This window comes from Syzygium oleosum, unplaced genomic scaffold (genome assembly GCF_021117445.2).
Source record: "Syzygium oleosum isolate NSW1041296 unplaced genomic scaffold, Sole_v2.1 Sole_v2.42, whole genome shotgun sequence".
NCBI lineage: Eukaryota > Viridiplantae > Streptophyta > Magnoliopsida > Myrtales > Myrtaceae > Syzygium > Syzygium oleosum.
Window position 1 is genome coordinate 1,879,051 of NW_026607526.1, and position 11,764 is coordinate 1,890,814.

The 11,764-nt window shown below is 42.2% G+C and overlaps 1 pseudogene; it reads left to right on the forward strand.

Moving 5' to 3' along the window:
* Nucleotides 1-407: 407 nt before the first annotated feature.
* LOC115668762 (receptor-like protein 13) lies at nucleotides 408-11,424 on the forward strand (annotated as a pseudogene).
* The last annotated feature ends 340 nt before the right edge of the window (nucleotides 11,425-11,764 follow it).

Consider the following 11,764-nt stretch of genomic DNA (forward strand, 5'->3'; position numbering starts at 1 on the left):
GTATTGTGTTGATCACGTTATCAAATTGAACGAAGTTTTCTCATTTTTCTTCAACTAGTTGAAACAAAAGCCGATTATGTGATATTTCTTGATAAAACAACACCTATACTAAAAATTTATCAGCATCAAGTCTTAGTTATTTATCTCATTTTATTCAGGAATGATACTTGGGAACGTATTTTTTTTTCTTTATTACTTTAGTGAAATCACTCGTAACTTTTTTTTTGTCGATTTGCTAATAATCATTTTTTATCAATTTATAATATTCATCTTATTATTTTCGTCTCTCTTTTGGGGAAGTTCTGGGTCAAGTCACGTGTTCCGTGAAATTGGCTCCAGAAGACTTGAGTTTGCCCAACGAGAAAATCACTCGAAAGGGAAAGACTCTGCACATATAAAATAAGTAGATGACCCTTGTCAGTTTCCACATGGTGAAGCAGAGAAACATATAACCCACAAAACACCGTATAAACATGAAGTGTCTTTTACTGTGTTCGTGGACTTGGGTGTTGCTGGTATTGATGGGGAGTGGAAGAAGCATGGGGTGCTTGGAAGAAGAGAGGAATGCACTTCTCAAGATTAAGGCCGCCTTCAACCACCCGAATGGGTCTTCTCTTCCGTCTTGACGAGACAGCGATGGTGACTGTTGCGACTGGGAAGGCATCGTGTACGATGATACCTCTTCACGAGTGACTCAACTATATTTGAATGGTACACACCGTGGGAAATTTGTTGTGCGCAATTGGGAACCGCCTTGGCCTTGGGTTATTCACACCTCTTTATTCCTTCCTCTAGAGGAACTTCAAGTGTTGGATTTAAGTCATAATTCTCTCTCAGGTGAATCTCTCTCTCTCTCTCTCTCTCTCTCTCTCTCTTATTTGTTTCATTTTTCCTTTTCCAAATATGTTCAAAATAATCGTTTACTCACCGTGTTTGAATAATAAAGAATGTCATACAAGATTGCAGAAATGATGCAGTTCTTAAAGCATTTGATTGCACATATCATAAATTAATTAGGAGACTCATCTCCAGGAGGAGGATTATTCCGAAGAGCAAATATACAATTAACTTAGTAAGCAATGATTTGCGAAATGCCGACTTTTTTGCCATCATAGAGGTAAAGTCAAATGTCACGGGGGAGCACATGATTGAATGTTCTCTCACCTCTGCTAGAACCATGTCTAATAGATATTGTTAAGATTATAAGTAATTTGATTATGGACTTGGTTTACAAAGTCATGTGATGAGGACTTTTTTTATGCTTGGATATGTTGGACCAACTGGTTTCTGCTTATAAATGTATCCTCCTCATCATAATCATATAGTATTCTTGAAAAATTGAAGATAATTAGACACCTAATATTTGTAGATAATTAATAAATCATTATTCGTGGATATTTCCAAAATCAGATTTAAACGGAACGTTACACCTGAAGAAATTGAAGCAGCTAGATCTATCTTTCAATCACCTAGAACGAGTCCCCTCATTGTACAAGCAAACTTCAACGAAGGCCCATAATTTGTCTTCCAATCAGCTTGAAGGTACATGTAAAATAGAAGACCATACCTTGATACATACCATCAGATATTGAGAACCTTTTGTCAATCACAGGTGTGAATCTGAAGGTGTTGGAGCTTTCTTTTAACAATTTGGTCAATGATGCCCTCGTAGACATCATGAGGATAACATCTCTTAAGGCCTTAGCCATCAAATATTGTGGATTGAATGCTTCGAAATTATTGGAAGCTACTTCTTTGAAGATCACTTACGTTTATCATTATTGATAACCTATCACCTTTTTAGAATAAGATAAGGTAAGATTGTCTTGAGCATAAAAGGCATGACTGCATTATATTCAACATCCTTCGGAGATCATATTTTGGCTGCACTTTTTCTTCAAATAACTTAACCCCAGCGAGGGCTAAGTTAAATGTCTATTGAAGCCATAAGTAAACTGTGAGACTTACTGCTAAAAAGATATAAATAATGCGAAATAACTATATACTGAAGGAGCCCAAATTTTGTAAAAGAATCGTAACCAAATTAAATGCAAGAGTTAAATAGAAATCAAAATCAAACAATATTTAAAGTTTACATATTGATGGCCAAACTTCAGGGATTGCAAGTGTTATTAGTAGAATTATTGCGTTTCATAAATCTTTGATTTTTCATATGTTGTGAAATTTTGTTTGATTCTATTGATAGAAATACATCAAACATAGATTTTTTCCCTCTAAAATAGCCACATAGAATGAACAATTTTTGAAATAATTCTTTTAGTATAACTATTTCATTCTTTTACCCTATTATAATTTTTCATTTCTTCCTGCATATCCAGTTTCTTCAACATTATCATTACCATTACTGTGTATATGATTCATCAATAGTAGTGCAATATTTTTCTTCATAAGTTTAGTAAATTTTAGCTAGGGGGATAGATTATCCATTTGATTGTCATATTTGAAATACTATGTATATTACTTGATTTGACGTATCGTGATCCTTGGAGCCATCATATGGTCCATCTTTCCATTTTTTATAATGCATACAAAACATGATAACAAGTTACTATTTCATAAATGGCTCCTAGCTCCTGGAGTGAGGGCAATATGGTTAGGCAGGAGCGGAAGGGCCTTTCTCAAAACTCAAAAGTAAACTATAACGAATTGGTACATGGATACTGAGATATAGAAACATTAAAGACACAGATAAGAACGAAGCAGAAAAGAAATGTGTAATATTTGTATATTATGTATATTATTGTATCTCTTCAAATGAAGAGTACATGAGTTTATTTATAGGTTTTATTATATGATTATTAAGGTAACATCTGCACAATAAAATGGAGATATGGAGAATTTCTTAGATACATGCAACATCGAGAGATATAGAAAATAAAGGAAGATATCTAAATATTGTGACATTCCGAATTTCGACCCATTTTTGGGATTTATAAAACATGTATTTCGTCAGTGCGCTTATAATAAAATCTTGCCCAGAACTGATCACTCTTGGGTTATTTTTAAATTAGATATTTCGCTAAAATCGCATTCGATCGAATTTGGCCGTTATTTAGAACCCGAACTTTGGTGTTGAATTTCTCAGGGTTTCATGACGAATTTAATTGGACGGTGTCAATATTATTGTGGCCAACATCAATAGTGCCCGGAATTATCGAAAAGTGAAATTTGGACCGGGTGCGAATTTTGATCAGTATACCTTCCTCTTGATTTATTTTATTTAGTGTCTATTTAGTCTTTTCTTTTATTTTGAAATTCGGAATTTTTCGTGGCTCTTGGATCTAACTTGCTCAACAAAACTAATTGTGAGCCCTTGGATTGCACTTGAGTGGGTTGTTGACTTTTTGATCTCTCTCTCTCTCTCTCCCGCTCGTTACTTTTTCCCCTCTCCCTCTCTCTTCCTTCGGTTTCAGCCGAGCCCTCCCCCCTTTCTCCTTCGCGCGCCGCCCGACCAACAGCTGCCGCAGCTCGTCTGGCCGCTGCCCGTCGTCCGCCGTAGCCACCGTCCGGCCACTCGTCCCAGCTCGGGCCGCCGTCTGCTGCTGCTGTCCTCCTTAGACCCAGCTGTTTCTTCTTCCTCCTCTCCTCTTCGTAGACGCTCGACCAGCAGCTACCGCAGCTCGTCCTTCCGCCGTGCATCGTCCGCCGTGGTCGCCGTCCATCTGGCCCGTCGCCGTCGTTGCTGTTGCTGCTCCGGCGAGACCCCCGGTTCCCCCTTCCCCTGTTCTGGCTTACCCCCTACTCCGCCTTGCCAGCCATCGATGCGCACTGCCGTTGTCCTTACCGGCTCGCCACCACCATCCCGTCCTCCCCCTTGCTCTGTCGCTGCCCTTGCTACCGCCGGCGCTGCTATGGCCACCGCCGTACTATCCCCCCTGCTCCGGCCATCTGCCCCTCCCCTGTTTCTTGTCGCCGCCCTTGCTGGCTTTGTTCTTCACCGTCCAGCCAAGCAGCCGTTGCCCCTGCCGTTCCGGCGACAACGCAGCTGCTTCAACCCCATTCCCTGCCCACCGTCCCAGCCGCCGCTTGCCCCTGTTGTCTCGGCGACGACGTGGCTGCTTCGGCTTCTTTCTCCGCTGCCCTTGTCCGGTTTTCTTGTTCCGAATTGAGGTAAGCGACTTCTTAATCTCAACTTAGGATGATGGGTATTGCTAGACTCCTTTAGGGGTTTGTGTGTGGGCTGAATATAGTGGATATGGTGGCTGCCGTGGGCTGTTCAGCATGGTTTTGGTGGCTGTTTTGATGCGGATTAGTGAAGTAAACGGTGGTTGGTTCGGGATGGGTGATTGGGGTTGAATTGTGGGCTGAACCGAGGCGGTTTAGGGCTGGTTTTGTGGCTGGTTTGGAGGTCGTATAATGCTGAAAATTTATGTCAAGTTTATTAATTATTCGTGTGTGATTAAATATTCGATTTGGTGATGGTTCGTGTTTTTTATATGTGACTAATGTAGAGGTTGATTTGGGGCCGTCATAGGGCGAGTTGTTGGGCTGGTTTTAAGGCCGAGTTAGGGGTTGTCACGAGCTGGGACATTAGCTAGCCCAGTGGACTAATATTGGACAAGTTTTGGAGTAAAATGTGGGCCTTATTGTATCAGAATGACGAGCTAAGTGTGGCTGGTGGTTATTTGAATTACGGGTTGATTTAATGCTTGATATTGTGTGCTCACGTGATGATTTGATGATGAGTAATGGTTAACCTTGATTGACCGTTTGTGAGTGCAAGTGTGACTTTAATTAGTGGAACTGTGGCCTCTTTGGCATAAGTATGGCGAATTGTGTTGTGGTCATTTGGAAATGGTTGCGTGATATTTGATTATGTGAAAGACGTGGTAATTAATTGAATAATGTGGCGTATGCACTTGTCCGAATGGCCTGAGGCGTGTTTACGCGGGTCAGTGGAAGGAAAGTTGGGCCTGAAGCGTGTTTACGTAGGTCATTGGAAAGAAAGTTGAGTCTAAGGCGTGTTGACGCGAGCTGTGAGAAAGAGCCTGAGGCGTGTTGATGTGGACTGTGAGAAAGGGCCTGAGGCGTGTTGACGCGGGCTGTGAGAATGGGCCTGAGACGTGTTGACGCGGGCTATGGGAAAGGACCTGAGGCGTGTTTACGCGAGTCGTGGATAGTTGGATGGACATGCACGTGGAACGTGCTTGATTGAATTGGGTGAACGCACGTGTGTATTGCGCTCGAGTGATTATGATGTGTTCTTGGAATATTATTACTTATAGTGATTTGACTAAAATACAGAGTTGGGGCATGATTAGAAGTGAGGTAAGTATGTTTATGTGATTTCTAGTATGTCGATGGTTAGATTTCATGTTGAGACTTGTCTGGGTACGCATTGGCCTAGGTGGGGTTTAGGTTGTCTACTTATTGAGATTTATCTTATTCCCGTTATTAAACATTTTCAAGCTTGAAGTGGCGAACAGTCGTCATAAGCGGTTCGGAGATTGGAAGTGGTAGTGGACATCGATATTGCTTCCCTTCTTGTATGCCCCCCTTTGTATAGTGAAGTAGACTATCCAATCACCGTCCCCTTTTGCTGAACGTAGTTTATTCGTTAGTAGCCTGGGTTGTTATGGCATAAATGAAATTATTGTTTTGTGCTATCACTGTAACACCCCCACCTCAGGGTCATTTAACGTGACGTTCTGTTCATTATTATCTTTCGTTACACACAAGCGGAAGCATATCTCGGGACAATCACAATCAATACACACAACGGAAATAAGACAAGAAGCATCATGAGCAAACTTTATGTTTACAACGCATGCGAACATATTAAATACAGGCCAACTAAGGATAGCAAAACTTAACTTGGGTTATCCTATACCCACTATGGCTTCTCGCTCCTCGCTTCTTCATCTCCACCTCGGTCTGGTCCCCCTGGCCATCTCACATCCCACCCGTGGCCTTGTCCTAGAGCCGGCCCGCTCGCACCGTCAAAGCACCGTTGAATCCACATAGGGATCAACCCATTCTCCGTTCGCGTAGTGATACCACGCCACGTACGGATGAGGCACCAAGTTCGTTGGGCCCTCATCGAATATCACAAGCGTCGTGATTCGGCGGTAGGCTGGTCTTCTCTGACATCTATCACGGTAAGCACTTCGGCTCTCATCTCCACGGGATTGCCAACGCGGGCTGGGGGAGATACCATCCTACGGACCTGAAAAGGGGAGACAACGGGGGATGAGTCGGGGAGACTCAGCAAGTGAAAACACTAATATTAAGCGAGGATATATCGATCGCCGTTAACATAAGTCGGCCCTTACTGCACCTACATCAATGGCAGATCAATAGCAAAGTTCATAAGAGAACATCACGCATGGCTACATCATGTATACTTTACCAACCAAGGCTTGGTTTTATCTCAAAACAACATCAAATAGGAAACATGATCAAACCAAGGAAATGAACCAACTACGACCAACCAAACGATCGAGAAACGGTCCAAGTAAACCACGTCAGAGCGCATCTCAACATCCTTTCCCGGTATTAGGGAATTCACTTACATTATGAAATAAAACTAGAACAAGAAAGGAACACGGGAGTCTCGGCGAATCTCGGCTTGAACACAAACACATGGGCCTTGGATGTGGCTTCCTATTGACTGAACAACAAGGAGAGACACGGGCTAGTCGGTGAGCTCTCTCTCTCTTTTTCTCTTTCTCGATATGAACAAGAAGCAAGGAAACAAGAGAGAAGGGTGGCCGAGTGTGTGAGGAGAGAGTGGCGTGAGAATGGCGTGAAAGAGAAGGGCTTCATGTGAGTCTCTCTCTCTCTTTCTCCCTATTTAAAGAAGACCTTTCTTGGTCATCACTCTAGGCCATTAATGCATGTCATGATGGTGGTGCCTCCAAAGTCCAACTAATTAATGCAAGTCATGATGAAGGGAGCCTCAAAGTCCAAGCTAATTAATATGGCTTGGAGAAGAAGATATGACTTGGTCCAACCTTATCTTCTAGTTCGTTCTACAATTTTCCAAACCGTGAAACCGATCTAAGTCGTCTAAAAAATACTGGTTTCACCTACAATTAACTCGGGTCAATCGAGGTGCACAAAATTCACTAATCGATGCCAAAATCGCAACCCGCATCATACTTGTTTTCTCTATTTTCCGAGGGTTTTCTGTGATAAAACAAGTATAATAATCCCATTCAATTTGAGGTTTGGCGCGAGAACGTCCTCAAATATCACCAAACATAACCAAGACAAGATTCAAGTTGAATGGGATAAGCTCAAGCCAACAGGCTAATCCGGCGTGTGGCTTGGTCTGACCGGGCGCATGGCCTGGCACGCTACCGGGCCATACGGGCACACGGTTAGGCACATGGCCGGGCGCACGGGCTCTGTGCCGGGCTGCACGGGCTCCGCGCCGGGCTGCACGAGCGCCGCGCTGGGCCACATGATGCCGGGCCGCACGAGTGGTGCGCCGGGGCACGATGCCGGGCCACACGAGCAAGGGGCCGGGCACTACGCCGGCTACACGGGCAACGTGCCGAGCATCACATTGGGCCACACGAGCGAGGGGTCAGGTCATGGGCTTCACACATGCTGCGGCTCATGGATGGGCACAAGGCACGATTCATGGCTAAGTTTCTCGGACACGGGACTTGGTCGGAGTCGGATCTTACGGGTACAACACTTGGCACGAAGGTCGGGCACAATGGCCGGCACACGGCCGAGCATGTAGCCGGTCCGTGGCCTAGCTGACTAGCACAAAGGCCGATCATGTCCGGGCACACGGCCTGGCCGGCGCGGCTGGCACAATGGCCGGTCCGCGGCCTAGCCATTAGGCTCGTAGCCTCGCACATGGCCTATCCATGGCCTACCCGACTTAACGCAACGATCCGTGGCCGATTCTCTACCGGTCCACGTTCGAGTATCAACGACTCATGATCGACCCTCGGTTGTCATGTAGCCTTACGAAGTATGGTACCCCGGGATCAACTCATGGTCACCCGTGATCGAAACATGGTCGTGCGGTATCACCCGCGACCGACACATGCCGACACGGCATTGATCCATGATCACCCCGGACCGTCTCACTAACGGCCCTTATGGTCGAAGGGTCTTTCCATAGCCATATCACTCTAATCGATGCGCACCATCAGGGAGTCATTCCACTGTCGATCCCTAGACCAAATCATGAACAATCTTTCGATTGAACCATGACCAAGCCTCAGTACACACATTCCGATCATACCATCCATCCAATTATCGACCCTCAGGTCGTATCACTTGCCCAATCCATTACCACTTACCTGCAGCTTCCCAGGTCCAAAAATCGGGTTGTGACAATCCCTATGTCATTATCTTTTGTCTGGGTTGTTTTATTTCCGCTTCCGCTTGCGTTTGTCTTCGCGTGTTTCGTTTGGGTTGGCAATGCGTCCAGGGACGTCGCGTTCAACACGACCATTGAAGGGGTGTCACGAGCTCGTTTGGGTTCGGGGTGTGACAAATATCTATAACAAACACCATTTCTTTTTTAAAAAAATGATTATGGTTTACCACATATTGCAACCAATAAATGTCATACTTTCTTAATATTTGGTTAGATTAACTACAAGTACTATGTTTACGTAGTAGTTGGATTCATATACACTTGTAAGTCGGTAAAACTTCAACAAGATTGAGCCACGAGGCACTCTCACGTGCAAGCTTCACCCTATAATTTGCCTTTTATGATCATTTTAGTAAATGTTTCATCATAGCAAATCTCTAATTCCATGTCTGTAATTCTTATGCATACTCTCATAATAAGTTTGTAAGCATTATATTTTCGTATATTCTTATGCATAATTATCTAATAGAACAATGCATATTTTGGTAAAAAAATGTTTTTATATTGGGGTAAAACTCACATGAGATTGAGTTATGGGCAGCTCATTTAAGAGTTTTACCTAGTAATTTTTTATGGTCGCTTTAGCAAATATTTAATCCTAACAAATCTCTTATTCTACATGTCTAATTCTTATGCATACTTTGGTCATAAGTTCCTAAACAATATATTTTCGTATATTCTTATGCATAACTCTCTAATAAAATTGTACATACGCTTGATAATATATGTTTAAGAATAATTGTTTATGTATGTATAGATTCTATACTGAAACACTCAAATATTATATGTTTAAAAATAATTGTTTATGATGAGGCTTTGAAAGAGTTCAGCAATATAGGGATACGTATCTCATATTTGCAGTGTTCAATACGATAGGCTTGTGCGTATTGAGGAACCTTGAAGAGTTGGACATAAGTGGTAATGGATTTTGGGGTCCTTTTCCTTCATGCCTATGCAATATGACCTCACTCCTTGTGCTTGATGTTCAATATAACAACTTCAGCGAGGCCATTCCTTCATGTCTCCTCTATAATCTCAAGTCACTTGAATATATTGTGTTTTCTGGAAATGCTTTTGAAGGCTCACTTTCTCTTGCTTCCCTAGCCAATAATTCTAACCTTGAGATATTCCACCTCCTCAACAACCGCAATCATCTGGAAGTACATATGGAAGAGCCCACTTGGTTTCCTTCATTTCAAATGACGGAGTTTGGTTTATCAAACTACGTGCTCAACAAAGATGCAAATGGCGAAATTCCCAGCTTTCTGAAAGAACAGTATGACTTTAGAAATGTTCAACTTAGCAACACTGAAATGATAGGAAATTTCCCAAATTGGCTATTTGACAACAATGTAAATCTTAAACTGTTCAAACTCACAAGCAACAATTTGTCGGGTGCTTTTCACTTGCCCTCCAGTTTGAATCTTGTCAACTTGTTGTGGTTCGATGTGTCTGCTAATATTATTGAAGGGGAGATTCCATCTTGGATTGGCTCTATCCTCCCGAATTTGAGTTATTTGAACCTATCAAACAACTTATTGAAAGGTAGAATCCCTCCCTCGATGGGCAATATGAAGCTACTCGATACATTGGACTTGTCAGATAATGGCTTCACGGGAGAGATACCAGAGACACTTGCTAAAGATTGCACATGAAACTCATGACATTGATACTGTCAGGCAACAATTTGCAAGGCAAAATGCTACTGGGGTATTCTAACTTGACAAATTTGACATTTTTGCAATTGGATAGAAATCGTTTCATCGAGGACTTATCACCTGCTATATTAGATAGCTCATCCTTGCAGATTTTGGATGTAAGTCATAATTTTCTATCCGGAACGCTTCCCAATTGGATTGGAGATATTCAACACTTGAGAGGGCTTATGCTGTCGAGTAATTTATTAAGAGGTCCTTTACCGTTGAGCATATGCAACTTACATTATCTTGTTCATCTAGACCTTTCAAGTAACAACCTTGGGCCAAATATACCCCCTTGTGCCATTGTTATAGATACGAGGTTTTTGCATTTAACAAATGACACACTTGCTGGGCATTTTCTTGAGTTTCTTTCTAGAGCTTCATCTATAGTTACATTGGATCTTAGACACAATGCATTGTCAGGTGAGGTCCCTGGTTGGATCGGTTCACTTCGGAACTTGAAGGTTCTTCTCCTGCAAGGAAATAATTTTGAAGGTTCAATTCCTCTAGATCTATGTCTGTTGAAATATATGAGCATATTGGATCTCTCCAATAATAATCTTTATGGAAAAATTCCTTCTTGTTTGAAAGATTTGACACTTGGAAATGATGGGGAATCTATGGACGCATTTTCTACATCTTCTGGTTGGGTAGACTACTGGGAACCATTCGACCATAAGGGCAGATTCTTAATGATGTTTTCGTATAGGGAAGCTGACGCATCTGGCTTGAGGGATGGATTAGATGAAGTAAACTTCATGACAAAGAGTAGGTTGGAATCTTACAAGGGCAACATTCTAAAACTCATGTTGGGAATGGATCTCTCATAGAACAATTTGATGGGCTTTATTCCTCCAGGGGTCGGCTACTTAAGTGAGCTTCGAGCATTGAACCTGTCACATAATCATTTGATAGGATCAATCCCGAAAACGTTTTCCAATTTAAAGGATGTAGAGAGCTTGGACCTGTCCTACAACAACTTAACCAGTTCAATCCCTCCACAACTGATAGAGCTCTACGTGTTGTCAAATTTTAGGGTGGCTCACAACTTGTCAAGCAGGATACCAAAACCAAAAAGTCAATTTGAAACTTTTGGTGAAGCAAAGTTGTGAAGGTAACCCTCTTCTTTGTGGACCACCATTAACAAGCTGTGATGCCTCAAAACAAGGACGATGGACACTACCATCTTTTCATCATACCAAGGGAGATGATTCTCGGAGAGAAGCCTTCTTATGGAGTTTTGTAGGATCATATGTGGTGGCGCTCCTTTGGGTGGTTCTTTTTCTCTACCTAAACTTGTACTATCAGTATGTGCTATTAGGTCTTGTTCGTAAGCTTATCCCATCATTTCCCCAGTAAAGATTGTTCTTCTAAGCATTTTGTGCTGGAAAAATGCGATGAAACAGTGGAGAACCTTTGTTTGATAAGATTATAAGCATTTGAGTCTTGATTATGCATTTTGAACGTTTGAATCCGAGAATGTTCATATTGCATTCGTTGTCCTGCTAATTTAAAATTTAGAAGATTTGATTTGGTTGACAATTGAAAGAGAATAGTTTATAAACCATCAAAAGGAATCCATCATTCACAAATTTTTGTAAATGTTACATGAAAGGTGAATTATCTTATGGGTGCAACTAGCAACATCAAACCAATCGGGTTTTACTGTCTCAAGAATCCTACTAACATAAAGGATTTG